The following is a 20,359-nucleotide window of genomic DNA, read 5'->3' as shown; positions in this document are numbered from 1 at the left end:
TTTTACAGGTGTTTTATGCATTGCACGGTGTCGTGTTTCAGGGGAAAGGAAATGTTAAAAATGTCCTGGCAGAAATGTCCCTGTTCTCGTTTTCAACCGCAAAGTGAAGTGGAGGAGTTAACTCGCCTAAATGACGCATAATTGAACAAGGTCAAAAATCATTTAGAAATCATATGTAAAAATCATGCACACTTTCATTTCCGCAGAAAAGTAAAGAATTTCAATTACTAGCCTATTACTTCCGTAACATAAAAAAGGGAAAACACCCTTTGCTTCGAATACTTTGCAACTGTAGAGTTGCTGCCTATGTGCAAAAAAATGCACAGTCAGAAAAGGAAGCCATATCTCTCATCAAAAGTCCATCTGATGACAAGCTCCATCAACAAACGCGCTTTAAACTGATGTTGTGCGCTGATAATAACACATGGTGCTGTTGATGTGTGTGTCACTGTTGCCTTCAGATTGAGAGTTTCCTGCAGGCGTAGAATGACGCTTTATGGATCTGAGGACATGAGACATGACAAACGAATAGTGTCTGTGGACAGGTTCGTCATACGGTTAAATCAGCAGTTTGAATATTCAAAACGATGTTTACCAGATTAACAATTCATATTCAATTTAAATGCATTTTTTGTGCAAAAACATAAGTCTTCACTATATAGCCTATCGTCTCTGTTCATGTCCAGCATTAGTGCAGTGTTAATGTGAGCACAAGAGTACAGGTGGCGCTGTTGAACAGCGAGAAGGAACAGCAATGACAGAGGTGGCTCATGAATATTAATTAGCTCATGTTACTTGACTGGACTTCTTACTGTTTTTTCATTAATAATCACAACCTGATCCAATCTGATTAAACAATAGACAGTAAATTGCAGCAATTCATTTTAGTCTTCATATTTGATACTTAAAAATATCAGTAATAAATAATTGCTAAGATAAATATATTTAAATTAATATTTAAATCAACATCAAAAAGCAAAATTTTATATGAACTTAAATTGTTTATGAGATTATTTAAATGAGAATTTAGTGGGACAAAAAATATATAAGTCTACACTCTTAGAAAAAAGGGTTCTTTGGGGTTCTATATATGAAGCATAGAGTTCTTTACTCAACTCCAAAGAACCTTTTATGCTAAAAAAAACGTTCTATAATGACAAGAACAAACCCTTTTGGCACAAAGGTTCTTTATAGGCTATTATTCATTCATATATTTATTATTCATTACATTATTCTGCAACATTTTGTAGTTGTAATTCAATTATTGTTTATTAAACTGTTGTAGTAACTTAATATCACATTTTAATCATGCTGATTTTTGGAGAAAAACTGAAATGGCACTCTTCGTGTGATATTGATTTACTACATAAAATTATATAAATATATATATTTTCTAACTCCCATATCTTGAATTTTGTGATCATTCACATGCATTCATAAATACATTTTAGGGTCTTGATATTTGTCAATAATATGAAATATTTAATCCGGAAAGGACAAAACAAATGATAATGAATAATATAGAACCTTTTTCTTGGTTACAAAGAACCCTAAAGGTTCTTATTATTGAACCCTTAAAAAGGGTTTATTTTGACTTTGAGCACTTTGAGATTTCGTTGAAATGTAAAGTGCACTAGAAATACAATGTATTATTATTATTATTGAACCAAGGAAAAAATGTGTAATTTAAAAAAATATCATCAATATTTGGCATTGCTGATTTACAAATGATCACTATTGGTCACAAAATAATTAAATATTTGTAAAAAAAAAATGTACACATATACTAAAATATATGTATTTGTAAATCAGCAATGGCAAACAATGCTGATTTTTAAATGACACACTAAAACGAAAATATTAAGATATATATGAATGCATGTAGGCCTATACATATATGTATACACACCTACATAGCTACATATACACAGGCACACACACACACATTTATAAATGTAAATAGCTAGCTTTTTTGAGTCCACATTCATTTCTCAGATCTAAATCAAACAATTAGACACGTGTGTTTGTGTGTGTGTGTGTGTGTGTGTGTGTGTTTGCACAGGCTGTTATGATAGTGTCAGGCTGTTCTTGCATGTTTCATGCGTTTATAGACATTTTGCACATTGATTGTGTTGTCGTTGGCAGGTGTGTTATTGTGGCGTGATGTCGTGCCTGAGGCTGCAGTGTATTCACACACTGACCCACTTATTGTGATTCAGGCGAGAAAGGGAGAATAGGACAAAGATCTGACATCCCATCTAAACAGACGAGGTGCATTTGACGTCCAATGACTCCCAGCAGCTGCTGCTGTGTGTGTGTGTGTGTGTGTGTGTGTGTGTGTGTGTGTGTGTGTGTGTGTGTGTGTGCTCTGAGCTCATAATGGAGACCCGTTTTACACTCTTCACCTTATCTTATGTCATCCATTCAGAGATCTCAATCATTCGTCAGTGTGTTCAATATGATCTCAAACACTTCTCATCAAACTTTTCCAGCAAATAATCTGAGCTGCTATCCATCAGTGTTATGTTAATCGATGAACTATTACAGTTTATATTAATATTGTGAATGAGTTTTTATTTTAATTTTAGGGAAAGTTTAAGCCTTTTGTTGTGTGTTTTTGTCATTTTTATTAGTTTTTGTTATTCTATATATTTTTTTATTCAGTTTTATTTCCATTTTTAAGTGAATGAAAACGAGAAATGTTGCCTCGGGGCAGCTATAGTTCAAATAAAATGCATTTAATTCAGAATTATTTTGTATTTAACATTTTTGGTAAGCTAATACTTTACTTGAAAAATTGCGTAGTTCATCATGTAAGTTATAATGCATTATCTTCTCATAAATAATTGCAAGCACAGTTAAATGCATTATAATATTCTTACATCTAAAATTGGTTATTTGTTTTAATGCATTATACTTTCTAAAGGTGTAGCAATGAATGGATAACAATGTATTATATAACAGTGGTTCAAATATTTCATGAGCTGATATAAAGCATCATAAGGTGCATTTACAAGACATAATTAATGCATTAAAAATAATTGTATGCACATATAAAGGCTTCAAAGAACATGTTATCAAGTTTATTTTATTTCAAGTAACAAACCTTTTTTACTATCATAACCCTGTTAGTTAATATAAAATATCATTCCCTATCAGTCGCTCTCCCTCGGTCTACATCGTGACCGACGAATAAGAATATCGCTAAAGACAATCTACTTCGCAACTAAACGAGCCAATAAACATTGCCGTGCAATCATTAGCATCAGCAGTTCCTACCCTATCTCACGACCAATTCGTACGAATTCGTACGAGTGATTCAAAAGTGGCTAATTCGTACTAATTCATACGACCTCACTCGTACGAATTCGTACGATTTGTCTAAACCCACGTGACGGTTATGTTTAGGGGCGGGGTCAGGGGTAGGTCATTCGTACGAATTCATACGAATTGGCTAATTCGTAAAATATGTACGATTTAGCAAAATCGTACTAATTCGTACGAGTGAGGTCGTACGAATTGTTACGAATTAGCCACCTCGTAAAATTCGTACGAATTCCCTTGAGATCGGGTTGGCAGTTCAGCCACGCGACGCGGGTATTTAATGAGTAGCAGGTGCGAATGCACACTAGCTTTTGCTTCGAAGCCAAGCACTTCTATGCCAACACTATCTCACGACCAATTCGTACGAATTCGACGCATGCTTAAAAAGTGTCTAATTCGTACTAATTCGTACGACCTCACTCGTACTAATTCGAACGATTTGTCTAAACCCACGTGATGGTTAGGTTTAGGGGCGGGGTAAGGGGTAGGTCATTTGTACGAATTCATACGAATTGGCCAATTCGTAAAATATGTACGATTTAGCAAAATCGTATTAATTTGTACGAGTGAGGTCGAATGAATTGTTACGAATTAGCCACTTTTTAATCATTCGTCGAATTTGTACAACTTGGTCGTGAGATCGGGTTGTCTATGCTGAGTTCTCTAACAAGAGTGTTACGACAAGCGCGCTCTCTAATGCCTTGTTCACACTACATGATTTTAAAACGTCGGGCTGAACTGTGCGGTTCACACAACATGACTTGCTCTCAGTGAAATCAGGAGTGTTCAAGTTGTTTAGCTGTTCACACCACACAACACAACGTGATTGATCCACAACAGGAGGAAACGCACTACACGAGTTGACAACGCACTACACAGAGATACAACCACGATCGGATGATAAGAGCAGATCATTTGTGACTCAATGAGAGCTGTTTCAGTACTATGGTACGGTCTAAATCCTGAAAATAATCAAATAAATAACGAATTGACGACAACTCTGTCACCCAACGATTCTATCTTGTCTACACACTGCGTTTGGTCATGAAAAACCACGCAATAAAACGAACCAGAAATGACGCGAAACAGCACGTGCGCCAATACGTACAGCGAAGAAAACACAACACACGAATAAGGACGTCAGACAGAAACATCACTGAGGTTGAGTCGCGCGACGGCTCTGGATATCTAGCAGGCTAGATATTTTTCTGGACTCGGCGACTCGTCTGCGAGCGTTTTCGCTGCGTTGTTGGCTCTTTCACAGATTGGCAAGCGTTCATCGTCCGCTAATCCCCCGTGATTTGCACGCGATAATACCCTGACCTGTCGGCGAGCTCAACAATTTGCAAATCGGGCATAAATCCGGCTTAAAATCCTGTAGTGTGAACTTGGCTTTAACGGGACCTCTCCAGTCTGGTGCGGGCGATACGTCATGGCAGCGTGTTTGAATTCCCCTCTCTCTCTCTCTCTCTCTCTCTCTCTCTCTCTCTCTCTCTCTCTCTTCTCTGAGGTGTTTTTACAGCTGGTAAGGTGCTTCAGCATCAAGGAGAGCAGTCCCTAAAAGAGCTTACATGGGTAGAGCATGTCTTTTTAACTGTGCGTTCACACCGGATGCGAATAGCGCGTCAAATTCGCATCTGCCGCATCTAGTTTGACGCTTGACCACTTTGTGTTAATTCGCGCGTGAAGAGTGAAACTGACGCGCGTAAAAACAAAAGTTTGAAGCGAAATTTAAGCGCGTCAGAATCGAAACCCGTTGGCGGCCATCTTTTTTATGTTGATCGAGCATTCATCGAGAGTGTCGCTGCTCTGTATTTGCTCTGGAGAGCTAGAACAGCAGCGTGTGGATCATCGTCGCGTATTCGTGTCCACCGGACCCTTCGGAGCCAAACCGTTTGACGAGTTTCACCATTTGCTCGCTCCAGGAGCTGCGCTGGATGACGGCCGCTGTCAGCGGTACTTCCCCCTGTCCCGCGCCCAGTTTGATGACCTGTTGTCCCGCATCGGAGCGAGGATCACCCTCTCCCTCATCCATCTAATCTGTCATTTATTTTTGTTTTGATGATAAATAGTCCGCCTCCAAAAGTTATTAACCTGTCCTGGGATTTTTTTCTCTAAAACGTCCAGACACGAACTTATGCACATGTATGTTGGTTGTCTTTACATCATAATGATATTTCATACAATATAGATATAGAATAAATAAGATTCAATACAAAATGAACATGTCTCGTATATTAAGATAAAGTTTTAAGTGATAAAATTTCACCACCAAAATTTCATTAACTTCACCACGTGATCAAGCAGCTAGGCTCCTGATTGGTTAACGCGGCGCGAATTGATGCCAAAGTTCAGATTTTTCAACTCTGGCGGAAAGACGTAAATTCACGTCAAACGCGTGAATGCACAAATAGCACTAACTACATCATTCACGCGTAACGCGCTTAATGCGCCAGAGGCTCAATGCGAACTTGACGACAACTCTCTTTCTCTCTGACTCTATGACCGCTTAAAGAAAAGTTCAGGCTGCTAAATCCTGACTTGATTTTTCCACAACAAATAAAAAGCAGCTGTGAGGGAAGCTGATGGTGGGATGAACAACTGTCTTTAATTGGATTTACACAAACACGCAAACAGAGAATACTTCCAATACTGGCAAACAAGATCTTCCCCACTAAATATAATCATACTGCTGTCAGAGATGGGATTGTGGTATACTGTGGGTCCAGTCGGGAAAGTGTTTAAATGTTATGAGAGCAAGGTGTGGTTCATCCAGCAGACGGACGTAATCCCTCCTGAAATCAGAGCCATGCATCTGAATTAAACGCGCAAGCGTTCCCAAGCACTCTGGGACAGACGTGCTTCTCACCCTGACCTCGGCGTTCCTAAGTAAGACGGGTTAGCTCAAGCCGACATATGCAGACAATGCCGTGATCCAGGCTAATTTTACAAACCAGGATCATGTCTATCAGAGGAGCAAAAAAGGAGGTCAAAACTCTGCTCCTCTTCAATGAGAGTGTGTCAATAGGAATGGCATTGGCCAAAATGTTTGAAATTAAGAAGCGGGAATTCACTGAAAAGTTAAAGAGATACTTCACCTCTGGAAAGATGAATGTGTATTTAAAATGGGTCATTTATGTTGAAGAAATGTGAAATTATTTTTGAATTTGGAGCTTTCTAGACTGAGAAAAGCCAGAAAATGTATTTTTAGCTTATGTGGATGAAAGACAACAACTCCCAGAATGCACTTGCTTCACTGCCCTAGGAGGCCACGCCTACCGGTAACAGAGCGCAGTCGTTAAACAACAAGTCTAGGCTACTAGTGAGTCTCGTGATGAGTCTGCCCGAAAATGTGTTTCGAGATCGCCCGAAATGTCCGGGATTGGGCTTTTGCGTTCTACAGATTCACCAATCGGAATCAGTTAGATTGAAACAAAAGGTGTGCGTGTAAACAACGAATGGCGACTGAAGAAAGCAAAAGCTGAATCCCGGACATCGACGGCCGGACATGTCCGTGAAAAAGAGGACGGTAACCCCGACTACTCAGCTTTCTCCACAACAAGAGCCTGCTAGCTTAGCTTCCAAAACAAGATGGCCGACACTATGTGTTCATTCTGTGAGTGAGATCGCCCTCTATGGGCGGGTTGAGGACATGCGGGACAGACCCGACTACTGACTGTAGTTTTTAGCCTCTGGACAAAAAAAAATACTCCGATGACACAAAATGACAATATTTGTGTCATCGGAGGATTTTTTCCAGACAAAAAATACATACAGTAAATGAGTTTTCATTTTTGGGTGTACTATCCCTTTATAGTCACATTTCTGTTTGACTCAGTTGTACAGCACCACTTGCCCTTTTGTTCAACTTGTTAATTAGTTTATTGTTTTAAAATGCAGACAGGCTTAGTGTGGACGTGAAGCTGGCTCTAAAACTCAACCCAGAGCCAGACATTACACATTCATGAGGTTAAAGCAGGGATGACATCATTCCTAACAGAGGCGTTCGTGACACCTGTCCTCAATGCATTAGGGGACATTCAGGACTGGATGAACTTTTTTTGTGAATATTTAACCAGTGTGAACGACAAAAAAAAAATCTTACGAATCTGTTTTGAGCTACAATTCATATGGGCTTTGAGACCCTTTTGAAATGTGTTTCAGTCTGATTGGATTGCACATGATTTATGAGACTTTCTCACGCTGTTATGCTGAAAGTCACTGCAGAAACAAGGTTGTGTTGGAAAGTCTTATAGGCGCTGTGTTGAGCTAATCCGACCGAATCTTAATTCCAATCCAAATCCTATTACAGTATACACAGCGGGAAACAAAAGAACTGGACACACAAATCAGATCTGAAAAGTGTGGACAGACAAACAGACAATTTTAAACAGATTTCAATCGGATACACAAATATTTGCATTCGGACTGACAGTGTGAACATAATTAGCCTTAATTAGTCCGAGAAATGCTCTATGTTTGTCAGCGTCGATGGAAACTTGAAAAAACTGAAATATGAAAAGTCTGCCAATTCATTTCGTTAAATCAGGCTTTTAATAACATGGAATCACTTGGATTGTTTTTTTGTAGCTTTGTTTGTTTGTTTTGTTTAATCTGAACCAGATTGTGACTCTGATTTAACATGCACCAATGCTACAATTCTCTATGTCGTGATCATTTAACAAACATTTAAGTATTCATTACTTCAATGAGTTCATTGTTTCTACCTTACATTATTACACAGTTTAACTTAATGAATTTTTGGTAACACTTTACAATAAGGGTGCACTAATAAGCATTAATTCATGCTTAACTAATGCACAGATAATACTGAATTAATGTGTGAGTAATTATTATCTAAGCTATTCATTAATGATTACCACATTAGGAACTAATTAAGAGTCTGTGAGGTGAATGTATTAGTTCATACATGTATTGTTTTTTAATTAAATGTGTAATTGTGGATTAATTACATAATAACTCATTTTTTTAACTAATAGTGTTAATTAATATGTTAATTACCAGAATGAGCCAAAGCCTTGACATATGACAGGTACACCAATATGCATTAATACATGATTAATTACTTCATTGTTAGTGCAAATTCATGTGAAAATTACTACAATTACTAAATGACTAGTTAATAATGATGTGCCCCATCAAGTAAAGTCATAACATAATGATACCTTTGCAAATCATTAGCTAATGATTAATTAAAGCAGACAACTGGAAATTGAAGTGCATAGCTTTGTCTAATTGTGGTAATTAACACATTAATTTATACTATTAGTTAATAAAATATGTTAAGGAATTAATACACAATGACACATTGAATTAATAGCAATTCATCTATTACTTAATCTATTAATCATATAGACTCTTTATTAGTTGCTGATGCAGTAATCCTTAATTAATGGTTTAGTTCTTCATTAGTTATACATTAACTCATGATTATCTGTGTATTAGTTAAGCATGAATTAATGCATATTAGTGCACCCGTATTGTAAAGTGTTACCGAATTTTTAGCTAACTGTGATTTGTATATGTACATTTCTGAAATACAACTTAGACGGTTTCCTCTGATAACAGATCACTCTCAATTGTAATGTGGACTCATGATTTGAGTTGAACTGATTATATATATTTTTTTATTTCATTTTATGTTTATTTTATTTAAAGCAACGAAAATGGTTAGTTAACGGTATGACCCCGGATCCGAGGCTGATTTTCAGTCGTCTAAATGAGAATAGACAGTCAAGGTGCAAACTGCAGTTTCATTTGCTTTCGACTGAGAAACCCCAGAGATGCTGCGGTGAGATGTGATATCCCAACAAAACACATCGTAAAAACGCCCAGTGTTAATGTCTTGAGGAAATTCAAAAAGATATGGCATGCAAAGTGAGTTATTGTGTGAGCGTCACCAAATTAAATAAAGGTTACTGTGTCATTTCCTTTTACTGGGGGAAACGCTCATGGTGCGAGCGAATGTGTGTGTGTGTGTGTGTGATTCCATTACTCAAGCTGAGCGCATGTGAGAATATCAGACGGGCATCCAGACGGGTCACACCAGGCCTCTGCCAAGCGACACATTAAAACAGTTTTACACAAGTGTTTAAGAGGAGGAAAGGACGGATCTGAGGCAGATCTGGGTTTTCACACACATAAAGTCTGAGTCTATTAAAGCACTAACACTCTTATATTGACTCATGAGGGGAAACTTTTCACCTTTGAATTACAGAAGAGAGTTAAACGTGAGCACTCACAGCATACTAAACACACCCATATATATTTAACCTCATGTAAATCAAAAACACTGATTGTCATGCACTAGTCAAATTGGAAAATTTTAGGCTATTTGCCTTTTTTGTTGTTTCAGACCAGTGGAAGTCTGACTTTTAAGTGTTTATTTCAGTCCCTCCAGGATTTCACGATTTTTTTTTGTGATTTTTGCGATCAAAATGACTGATTTTGTGGTGGTAATTTCCAAAAATTTGTGCGATTTATATATAACATTTACCATAATAGTATTCAGTCCTTCCAGAAAAACGCGGAGTTTTTTTGTGATTGTTGCGGGGCAAAAATTGACTGATTACTCGGCCCGTTTTCTTTAAAAATGCGATGGAATATGCGGGATATTTATGCAATTTTATGCGATGAAATTGCAGGAATTTGCAAAAATTGCGGTTTGATGAAAAAGATTTCTCTTTTTCAGTGATTACCCCAACACCCTGTTCTCACTAGGCTAATGTAAGAGTCATTTCTTATTACTTCCTTTGATAAGCAAGCATACTACATCATAGAAAGTGCTGGGAATATTTAATTTCTCATCTTGTTTTATTTCAGACTGTAAGAGTGTAAATAAGGTGTGGCCCCTTTAAGAGCTGCGCACTCCCTGTTGAACTGTCGAACACCCCATGTGTGCGGGTAATTTCTGTTTGATGCTACTACTTTTATCTTATGTTGTTTATTAAGTAACGATGTGACGGTAGAACGTTCGACAGACAGTTATACGAGTTCGATTTGTGAGATGTCAATCGCCTCCGTGAGTCTGTCTGGCGTCGCGTAATTGCGTCACTTCATAACGTTCCCATGGAAACGGGGAAATGGCTGCTCTTATGTGAAGCAAACGCAACATTTTTTAACTTTCTGCTAAAATACATGTGACTTTTTTTGCAACGAAAATGCAAGGATTATGAAATTATGCAAACCCTGCATATTTTGCACGGAAATCGGCAATTTATGCGGCGAAAGTGTGGCGTATTTGAAAAAATGCGGCCCCCGCATAAATATGCGGACTTTGGCTGATTTTGCATTGAATTCAGCGATCGCATAATCGCGTTTTTCTGGAGGGACTGATTATTTGATTGCGCTTTATCTATTTACATCTTAAATTTCAATTGCATATCTTTAAAGGCGGTGAGTTTGAGTCAGAAATCGCCACTTCAGCAGCTTCACAAATACCAAACTACAGTAGTTTTATTCCTAGTTGGTTTTACAGAGGGATTTGTTCATGTATCATTACACTCTAAAAATGCTTGGTTGTTTTAACCCAATTTTGGGTAAAATATTAACAAACCCAGCCATTGGGTTACATTTTTTAATTACATTTTTATCCCAACGTTTGGGTTTGTCCATATTTTACCCAAAATTGGATTGAAACAACCCAGCATTTTTTAGCGTGTAACATTTTAATCCTAAAATTAATAAAACTTGTATAGCATATATTACAAAGAAAATGTTTGCCATTCAACTGCGTAAGTATAATATCTATGAGCCCATCTTTTCCCCATTCACCTGCGGTGTCTTGCCAATCTACAAAATGCTGGGTTATTTCAACCCAAATTTGGGTCAAATATGGACTAACCCAAATGTTGGGTTAAAAATGTAATTAAAAAATTTGAAAGTGAAAGTTGAAGATTTTAAATTACCTTTTTAACCCAACATTTGGGTTAGTCCATATTTGACCCAAATTTGGGTTAAAACAACCCAGCATTGCTTAGAGTGCATTAAAAGAATAAACGCATAAGGAAAGCAGTTAAATGAAACATTTCTGAACGTGTATGACTTTCATTCTTCCGTGAAACACACTTTCCATTCACTTATTATCAAGCTATGAAGTCATAATAATCCACATATTATTGTGTGTGGGTCTGAGGCAAGAAGGACAAAAGAAATCCAAAGATTCCCGACTGGTTCTGATTAACGTCAGAAACACTGAGCGTTTGACCGTTCACACACCGATCCTTCAAGACTGGCCTTATGATAGCCTAGAAAAACATAACCACAAACATTACGTCCAGATCGCATGTTAAGGCCCTCACATGCATGAAAGTGACACAGAAATGGTTTTCTGTTTTAGCACAGTCATCCCACATGACACAATACGGAGGTGAGCGTTTCAGAGATAATGACAACCATCTGTTCAGACGCACTGATTTGAAAAGCACATTGTTTTTTGATTTCTATTATTGTCGATTCAAGTGAGAACACAAAACGGGGATGCTGTGATGTTCTGGCTGTTTGTCATGGTGTTGCTCTGGAGAACCATTCAAATAACCTAGTTGCATGTTACTAGAGCCAAACCGATATATCGGCAGGCCGATATTATCGGCCGATATCAGGCATTTTCCAAACTATCGGTATCGGCGAACCAGTATGGCCTCATTGGATAATAAAATGTGAATCTACACACACTTCAGAATCTCACCGGTAGATTTAGGTCATCCGGGTACTTTTTACCCACACTTTTATGAGTACTGTGAATTCAGACGTCTTTTGCCACATACGGTTTCTCACCTACTATATGTGATTTCAGATGCAGGATTAGTTTTTCATCAAACTGATCAAAGTGAGCCCTTAAACTCACGGCCTAACCCCAACCTCTCGCTCGTACCCTGAGGGAAACTCCCAAACACTCACAACAACTCTCACAAGAAATGTGAAAAATGCCACGAAAACAAATCCTAATGGCCTTGAGAGAGGCTTTATCATGTTTTCTGATGCAAATTGTGATTGTCAGGCACTGAAATGAACAAAGAGTCATTTATTCTCATAAATATTCACAGTAAAATATTATTTAAAATATTAGTGTATTTAGCAGATCCTTTTATCCAAAGTGATTTGCATTGCATTTATACTACATCGGCAAAACGTTTAGTAATTTTATAATAAATTGTTTTTTGAAAGAAGTCTCTTATCAATCATCATATTATCATGATTTCTGAAGGGTCATGTGACTCTGAAGACTGGAGTAATGATGCTGAAAATACAGCTTTGATCAGAGGAATAAATTACATTTTACTATATTCACAGAAAACAACTCTTTTACAACAATTTTACTATTTATATTGTATTTTTGATCAAATAAATGCAGCCTTTATGAGAGACTAAAACATAAAAAAAATCGTAATTATTCGAAGCTTTTGGCCTGTTGTGTGTGTTCATCAGTTCATGCATTGAATCCACTTGCATACTCTTCTGTTTGAGCTACAGGAATGCCATAATGTACATAATTTCAATTATTTCCATTAAAAAGTCTTATTTTTGGCACGCATCACTAATATTATTATCTGGGAGAGACCCGAATATCACCAGAATGTCTAAATATCTAGATTATATCTAATGTCAGCACTTAATTAAATGTTTAGTTTGTAATATAATATTTCAATTATACCGCTACATGGCGTACAAAAGCAATCTGAGTGTCTGTCATGTGCTATAAGGGTAATGGCATTGTGTAAACTATTCTGGGAATATACAGCGCTCTTATTCGTTGTGTGTTCTATAGATCTGGCTGATATGAGAAATTAAAAATCACATATAAAACAGGCTGTTAAAGTTATGATAGCTCCATATTGTGCTAAAGCAAACATCTCGCAGAGGAAAACCCAGCAAGCTCTCTGTGTGTAATCTCCCATTACGGCTTTATGGACGGAGGGTCAGTTTCATAACAAGTGTGCAAATAACCGGACAGCTCTCTCACTACACAGTTTACAGATCTGTGCTAAAGCTATGTAAACTAGAGCGATGCGTGTCAAGCGTACTCGCTTTGCTCAGGGATATTGAGCTGAAACACAATTACTTCACACGTGGCTGGATCTGATCGAGCTGAGATACAACATCTGACTGCAGAAATAACAGTATGAGAGTTCATAAAGGAGCATTTAGGAGACGCTTTTATCTAATGCAATGAGAAATACAACCCATGCCACGCCCCATCTGAGCTAATTACCGCTTTAAATTAATAAATAAAATGTATTTATTTTAATATTTATTCATATTATTTATTTATAAATAGTGCTTATTAAAATTAAATATGTCATGAGTTTGATAAATAAAAATATGTTTTTGTTTTTGTATTTATTTATTATGCACTATACATTATTTATTATGTACATAATAGTTTATTACACACTAAACAATGCTGGGTTGTTTGAAGCCAAATTTGGGTCAAATATGGACAAACCCAAATGTTGGGTTAAAAATGTCATTTCAAATTTTAACCAACTGTAATTTTTTTTAATTGCATTTTTAACCCAACTATTGGGTTTGTTGCATGTTTAACCCAAATTTGGGTTCAAACAACCCAGCCTTTTTTTGAGTGTATTACTATTATTATATTTGACTAGTTTATTTAAGTATAATATTTAAATAATATATAAATAAATTACATATATTGTTTATTTATTATGTAAATGTTTATGTAAATAAATATTTAATATAATATATATATATATATATTATTTATGTACTGAATATGAATTATTATATAAATAAAAAAATATTATTATTAATATATACAATTATAAATATATTATGTTCATATATTATATATGTATATAGTATTATTTACATTTATTATTTATTATATACATAGTGTGTGTTTGTGTGTGATTTATTTTACACTCTGGGTTGTTTTAACCCAATTTTGGGTCAAATATGGACAAACCCAGCTGTTGGGTTAAATTTATTAATTGCATTTTTAATCCAACATTTGGGTTTGTCCATATATTTGACCCAAAATTGGGTTGAAAAACAGCATTTTTTAGAGTGTAGAATTTATTTATAACGAAATTGTCAAACTAATAAACAAACAAAATCACAATTATAAATTACTAGTCTGTTATTTAAGAGCCGTCATGTTTTCTTCAAAGACTGAAGCCCAGCCGGTAGAAGTGAAGTTGGCGGGGAATTTGTAGTGAAATACACCAAATGCCCCAAAAGAAAAGTCTTAAGATATCAGTTTAACGTCAGGGCTGATCCAGCACTCGTAAATCACAGATCCACAGTTAAATACACATCATAACTTTTTAAGCAAACCAGGGAAAAATCCACACGGATGAATCTGAATCTGACCCTCAAGCAAAAGAATATATCTGATTAAAGCGAGCTTCGAGAAGTGATATTTGAAGATGATTAACACGTAACCGAAGGAACGAGAGATGTAGACGGCAAGAGTTGCTCTCAGGTCACTGATAGGCCGCTGCATGGGAACGGTGCTGTCGCTAGGGGCGACGGAGGGGTCAAAGCACAGGGGTCATCACTGAGGCGTGAGGCCCCTCGGGGCCCGACATACAAAAACATTAACCCTTCCCAGCATTCCACAGACGTCTGCAGTGAGCTGTGATCATGCTACATATTAGCATCCAAACATAGCAACTGAGAATCACTTAGTCCATTTGGATATCTCGAATGTAAGTTTTGAACGCTTATATCTTTTTCTTATTCTTTGTTTTGAAGCACACTAGCTTATATAACAGTAAGGCGAACATATTCATACTACAAGTAAAAAACTCCCATTTTGGTATCATGGGGACTTTAACTCACTTTAATTATTCTCTTCAAACTGTGACAGTAGTTGACCTGAAATAGAAAATGGGGCCTGGTACCAAAAATGACTCTTATACTGTAGCTTATATAAACTGTGAGGGTGATCATTTCACAATAAACATCATTTGAGTGCAGGAAGGATACTATAACATCTCTGTCCTTTCCAAATAAGCAGTAATCTCACTCATACAAAGACTCTGGTGTCCGTGTGTTAGCATTTCCCCGGCTCAGAGGTTTAACTTTCACACTGTGGCTCTTTCTCATTCCACACTTAATTAAAAGATGGGAAACGTGTAAAGTACCGTCAGGCAAAAAAAAAAAAAATCTGAAGTGTTTTCATAAATTTAAATAAATGCTCACTTAACAAATCTGGTTCATTGAGGAGAAACTGAAATAACAGAGTGAGACTGTTAATCATCTAAACATAATATGCCAATATTGCATTTGTATTGAAACCTTTTACTATTTATTGTTGTAATGTTGAGAACATGTCTGGGTCATTTTTCACTCAGACACCAATAAGGGGGGAAATAAACTTGACAGTTTTTTAGGACTATTGGGATCTTTTGGGATCTCCAACCAATTTCAACCAACCAACCAACCAACCAATTACAACCAACCCAACCAACCAATTTCAACCAACCAAACCAACCAACCAACCAATTGATTTCAACCAACCAACCAACCAACCAGCCGACCAAAAAAACAACCAATCAATTCCAACCAACTAACCAATTTCAACCAACCAATTTCAACCAAACAACCAACCAACCAATTTCAACAAACCAACCAACCAACCAAACCAACCAATTTCAGCCAACCAAAGAACCAAACAACCAATTAATTTCAACCAACCAACCAGCCGACCAAAAAAACAACCAATCAATTCCAACCAACTAACCAATTTCAACCAAACAACCAACCAACCGACAAGCCAACCAACCAAACCAACCAACCAACCGACCAGCCAACCAACCAACCAACCAACCAACCAACCAATTTCAACCAACCAATTTCAACCAACCAACCAACCGACCAGCCAACCAACCAAACCAACCAACCGATTTCAGCCATCAAACCAACCAACCAACCAAACAAACAACCAACCAACCAATTTCAACCAACCCAACCAACCAATTTCAACCAACCATCCATTAACCAAAATTTCAACCAACCAACCAACCAATTAATTTCAACCAACCAACCAATTAATTTCAACCAACCAGCCGACCAAAAAAACAACCAATCAATTCCAACCAACTAACCAATTTCAACCAACCAATTTCAACCAAACAACCAACGAACCAACCAATTTCAACCTGCCAACCAAAAAAACCAACCAATCAATTTCAACCAACCAATTTCAACCAAACAACCAACCAAAAAAACAACCAATCAATTCCAACCAACTAACCAACTAACCCAACCAATCAATTCCAACCAACCCAACCAAACCAACCAACCAATTTCAACCAACCAGCCAAGCAAAAAACCAACCAACCAATTTCAACCAAACAACCAACCAACTAATCAAACAAACAAATAAATACATAAATGTTAAACTTTTAAATACTTTAAACAATATTTGTTTAGCTGATTTTAATTGTAGAAAGAACTCATTGTATTACAGACACATTATTTCTGCACTATAATGAGAATTAAATAATGTAATAATATTGAGAATTTCAAACACCATCCTGACACTTCACAAAAGGAAAGTATGCTTTATTCTCATAAAACTGCACTAAATTCAGGCTTCATTTTCTGGAAGTAAAATATCGTTTTTTCCTTTTACTGTCGAGGTGCACATATGACCCAGAGATGTTTTATGCGATTCATCTTTATTTAGTCATAAGAGCGAATGAAAGTGTTTGGTGCTCTATTCTCTGTCAATAATGTTAATATGTTAATAACTGCAAATGATAAATCAAACTCTTGCTCTCGTGTCAAAATGAAAATAATTTATATGTAAAGTTATAATATCATCTCTGTGTGAGCGTCTCTTGGGAAGTGGAGATATGAGTGTGTTTGATTAAAGCAGTGGGTGTTGTAGGTCTGACCTGATGAAAGGGTGTTTGAGGTCAAAGGTCGAGACTCTCACCATTAGCATGTCACTTACCCTCAGGCCTGTGTGTGTTAGTTGACTAAACACAGCGTCCTCTTCCTCGAGCCTTCTTCATAATCATCTTAATAAAGAGTTATGATGGATGGACAGCAGACCCCTGCCCTAAAATATGAGTTTTATTAGATTTTTAAACACAGTTTATATGGGTCAAAGATATGATATTTGCTCTAAGATGTTTTTATTGCCTGTGAGAGTTTAGATAAATGACACACCAAAGATATACAATCGACCACACACACTAACACACACACACACACACACACACACACACACACACACACACACACACACACAGATTAACAAACTGGAATGAATATTTCTAAATGTATAACATAAAGACACCACAAAACATCACAGTTCATCTGATCCGTTTATGATACTTACTATTGTTTGTGCTGTTGTTTTCCCTTCAAAGTGATGTCACTTCCTGGAGGATGATGTCATCAACTGGAACTGGTTAATTAAAGGGACCTTACAAAATATAAAGTTATACTGATGACACAGCAGGACAAACCTATCAATTGATTATGATTAAGGTTTTTCTTCTATTATCCATGATTAGAAAAAAAAACATTTCCAATTAAAAACTTTTTGATTAGAAATAGAAAAAAAAACAAAAACACATGGAGTATTTATTAATAACTAAACATTATTTCAAATTAAAAGTTAGTGCAGCACCATGACAAAAACATCCACTCAAACATGACCCTTTTCATTTCTAAAGCGCTTTAATTCTTTAAAGGAATTAATTATTACTCAATTCTAATTTGTTCAATTTAATTTATAATATTGCTTGTAATCTGTTGCCACAATTTTATTGATTAGATAAAGCATATTTCGTTTTTACAGTGTAATATGGTTAGGGTAGGACTGGGGATTTGGTTGAGGGTTAGTTGCATGTATGCATAATTTACAGTTATTACTAATCACATGTAACATGTGTGTAACAAGGACACTGTACAATAGTGTTACCGTTCTTTATACAATACAGATTGTTTCAAAGCAACTTTACGGTGATAATAGGAAAATAATGATTCAATATGTGTCATAATATTCAGCTCAAGGCAGTTCAGTGTTGATTCAGTTCATAAATCATGAAGCATGTTCAATTCAGCTATAAAGCAAATCTGCAGAAAACTATGGAAGCTTGTTTCCGCCACTGAATAAAAAAATATAATAAATAATTGTGACTTTTTGTCTCACAATTCTGACTTTTTTTCTCACAATTCTGACTTTTTTCTCACAATTGCGAGTTTATATCTCACAATTCTGACTTTATTTCTCAGAATTGCGTGGTATACAGTCGCAATTACGAGTTATAAAGTCAGGATTGTGTGTTATAAAGTCGCAATTCTGAGAAAAAAAGACAGAAGTGTGACTTTTTTTCTCACAATTGCGAGTTTACATCTCGCAATTCTGACTTTATAACACATAATTGCGAGTTTATATGTCGAAATTCTGACATCTTTTCTTAGAATTGTGAGATATAAACTCGCAATTGCGACTTATTAGGCCAATTCTAAGGGGAAAAAAATACTAACTTTTTTCCCCCTCAGAATAGTTTAAATCTCACAATTCTGACTTTATATCTCGCAATTCTGACTTCATATCTCGCAATTCTGACTTCATATCTCGCAATTCTGACTTTATATCTCACAATTCTGACTTTATAACTCGCAATTCTGACTTCATATCTCGCAATTCTGACTTTATATCACGCAATTCTGACTTTATATCTCACAATTCTGACTTTATAACTCGCAATTCTGACTTTATATCTCGCAATTCTGACTTTATATCTCGCAATTCTGACTTTATAACTCGCAACTCTGACTTCATATCTCGCAATTCTGACTTTATAACTCGCAATTCTGACTTTATTTCTCGCAATTCTGACTTTATAACTCGCAACTCTGACTTTATATCTTGCAATTCTGACTTTATATCTCGCAATTCTGACTTTATAACTTGCAACTCTGACTTTATATCATGCAATTCTGACTTCATATCTCGCAATTCTGACTTTATAACTCGCAATTCTGACTTTATATCTCGCAATTCTGACTTCATAACTCGCAACTCTGACTTTATATCATGCAATTCTGACTTTATATCTCGCAATTCTGACTTTATAACTCGCAACTCTGACTTTATATCACGCAATTCTGACTTTATATCTCGCAATTCTGACTTTAAATCTCACAATTCTGACTTTATATCTCGCAATTCTGACTTTATATCACGCAATTCTAACTTTATATCATGCAATTCTGACTTTATAACTCGCAATTCTGACTTTAAATCTCACAATTCTGACTTTATATCTCGCAATTCTGACTTCATATCTCGCAATTCTGACTTCATATCTCGCAATTCTGACTTTATATCTCACAATTCTGACTTTATAACTCGCAATTCTGACTTCATATCTCGCAATTCTGACTTTATATCACGCAATTCTGACTTTACATCACGCAATTCTGACTTTATATCTCGCAATTCTGACTTTATAACTCGCAATTCTGACTTTGTATCTCGCAACTCTGACTTCATATCTCGCAATTCTGACTTTATAACACGCAATTCTGACTTTACATCACGCAATTCTGACTTTATTTCTCGCAATTCTGACTTTATAACTCGCAATTCTGACTTTATTTCTCGCAATTCTGACTTTATAACTCGCAACTCTGACTTTATATCATGCAATTCTGACTTTATATCTCGCAATTCTGACTTTATAACTTGCAATTCTGACTTTATATCTCGCAATTCTGACTTTATAACTCGCAACTCTGACTTTATAACTCGCAACTCTGACTTCATATCATGCAATTCTGACTTTATAACTCGCAATTCTGACTTTATTTCTCGCAATTCTGACTTTATAACTCGCAACTCTGACTTTATATCATGCAATTCTGACTTTATATCTCGCAATTCTGACTTTATAACTCGCAACTCTGACTTTATATCATGCAATTCTGACTTTATATCTCGCAATTCTGACTTTATAACTCGCAACTCTGACTTTATATCATGCAATTCTGACTTTATAACTCGCAATTCTGACTTTATATC

The 20,359-nt window shown here is 36.2% G+C and overlaps 1 long non-coding RNA gene across 4 annotated transcripts in view; it reads right to left on the bottom strand.

Annotated features, from left to right (window-relative positions):
• The window catches only part of LOC120465282 (uncharacterized), a 28,141-nt gene extending 10,417 nt beyond the window's left edge, over positions 1–17,724 (bottom strand). For all 4 annotated transcript variants that reach the window (XR_016168405.1, XR_016168408.1, XR_016168407.1 and 1 more), the window contains exons 1-2: positions 17,663–17,724; positions 17,273–17,380 (exon numbers count right to left, since the gene is read on the bottom strand). This is a non-coding gene — a long non-coding RNA (uncharacterized LOC120465282). The remainder of the gene's footprint in view (positions 1–17,272; positions 17,381–17,662) is intronic.
• Between the last annotated feature and the right edge of the window lie 2,635 nt (positions 17,725–20,359).

Source organism: Pimephales promelas, chromosome 4 (genome assembly GCF_988280905.1).
Source record: "Pimephales promelas chromosome 4, fPimPro1.hap1.1, whole genome shotgun sequence".
In the NCBI taxonomy this organism is placed as follows: Eukaryota; Metazoa; Chordata; class Actinopteri; order Cypriniformes; family Leuciscidae; genus Pimephales; species Pimephales promelas.
This window is presented reverse-complemented; position numbering and strand designations above follow the sequence as displayed.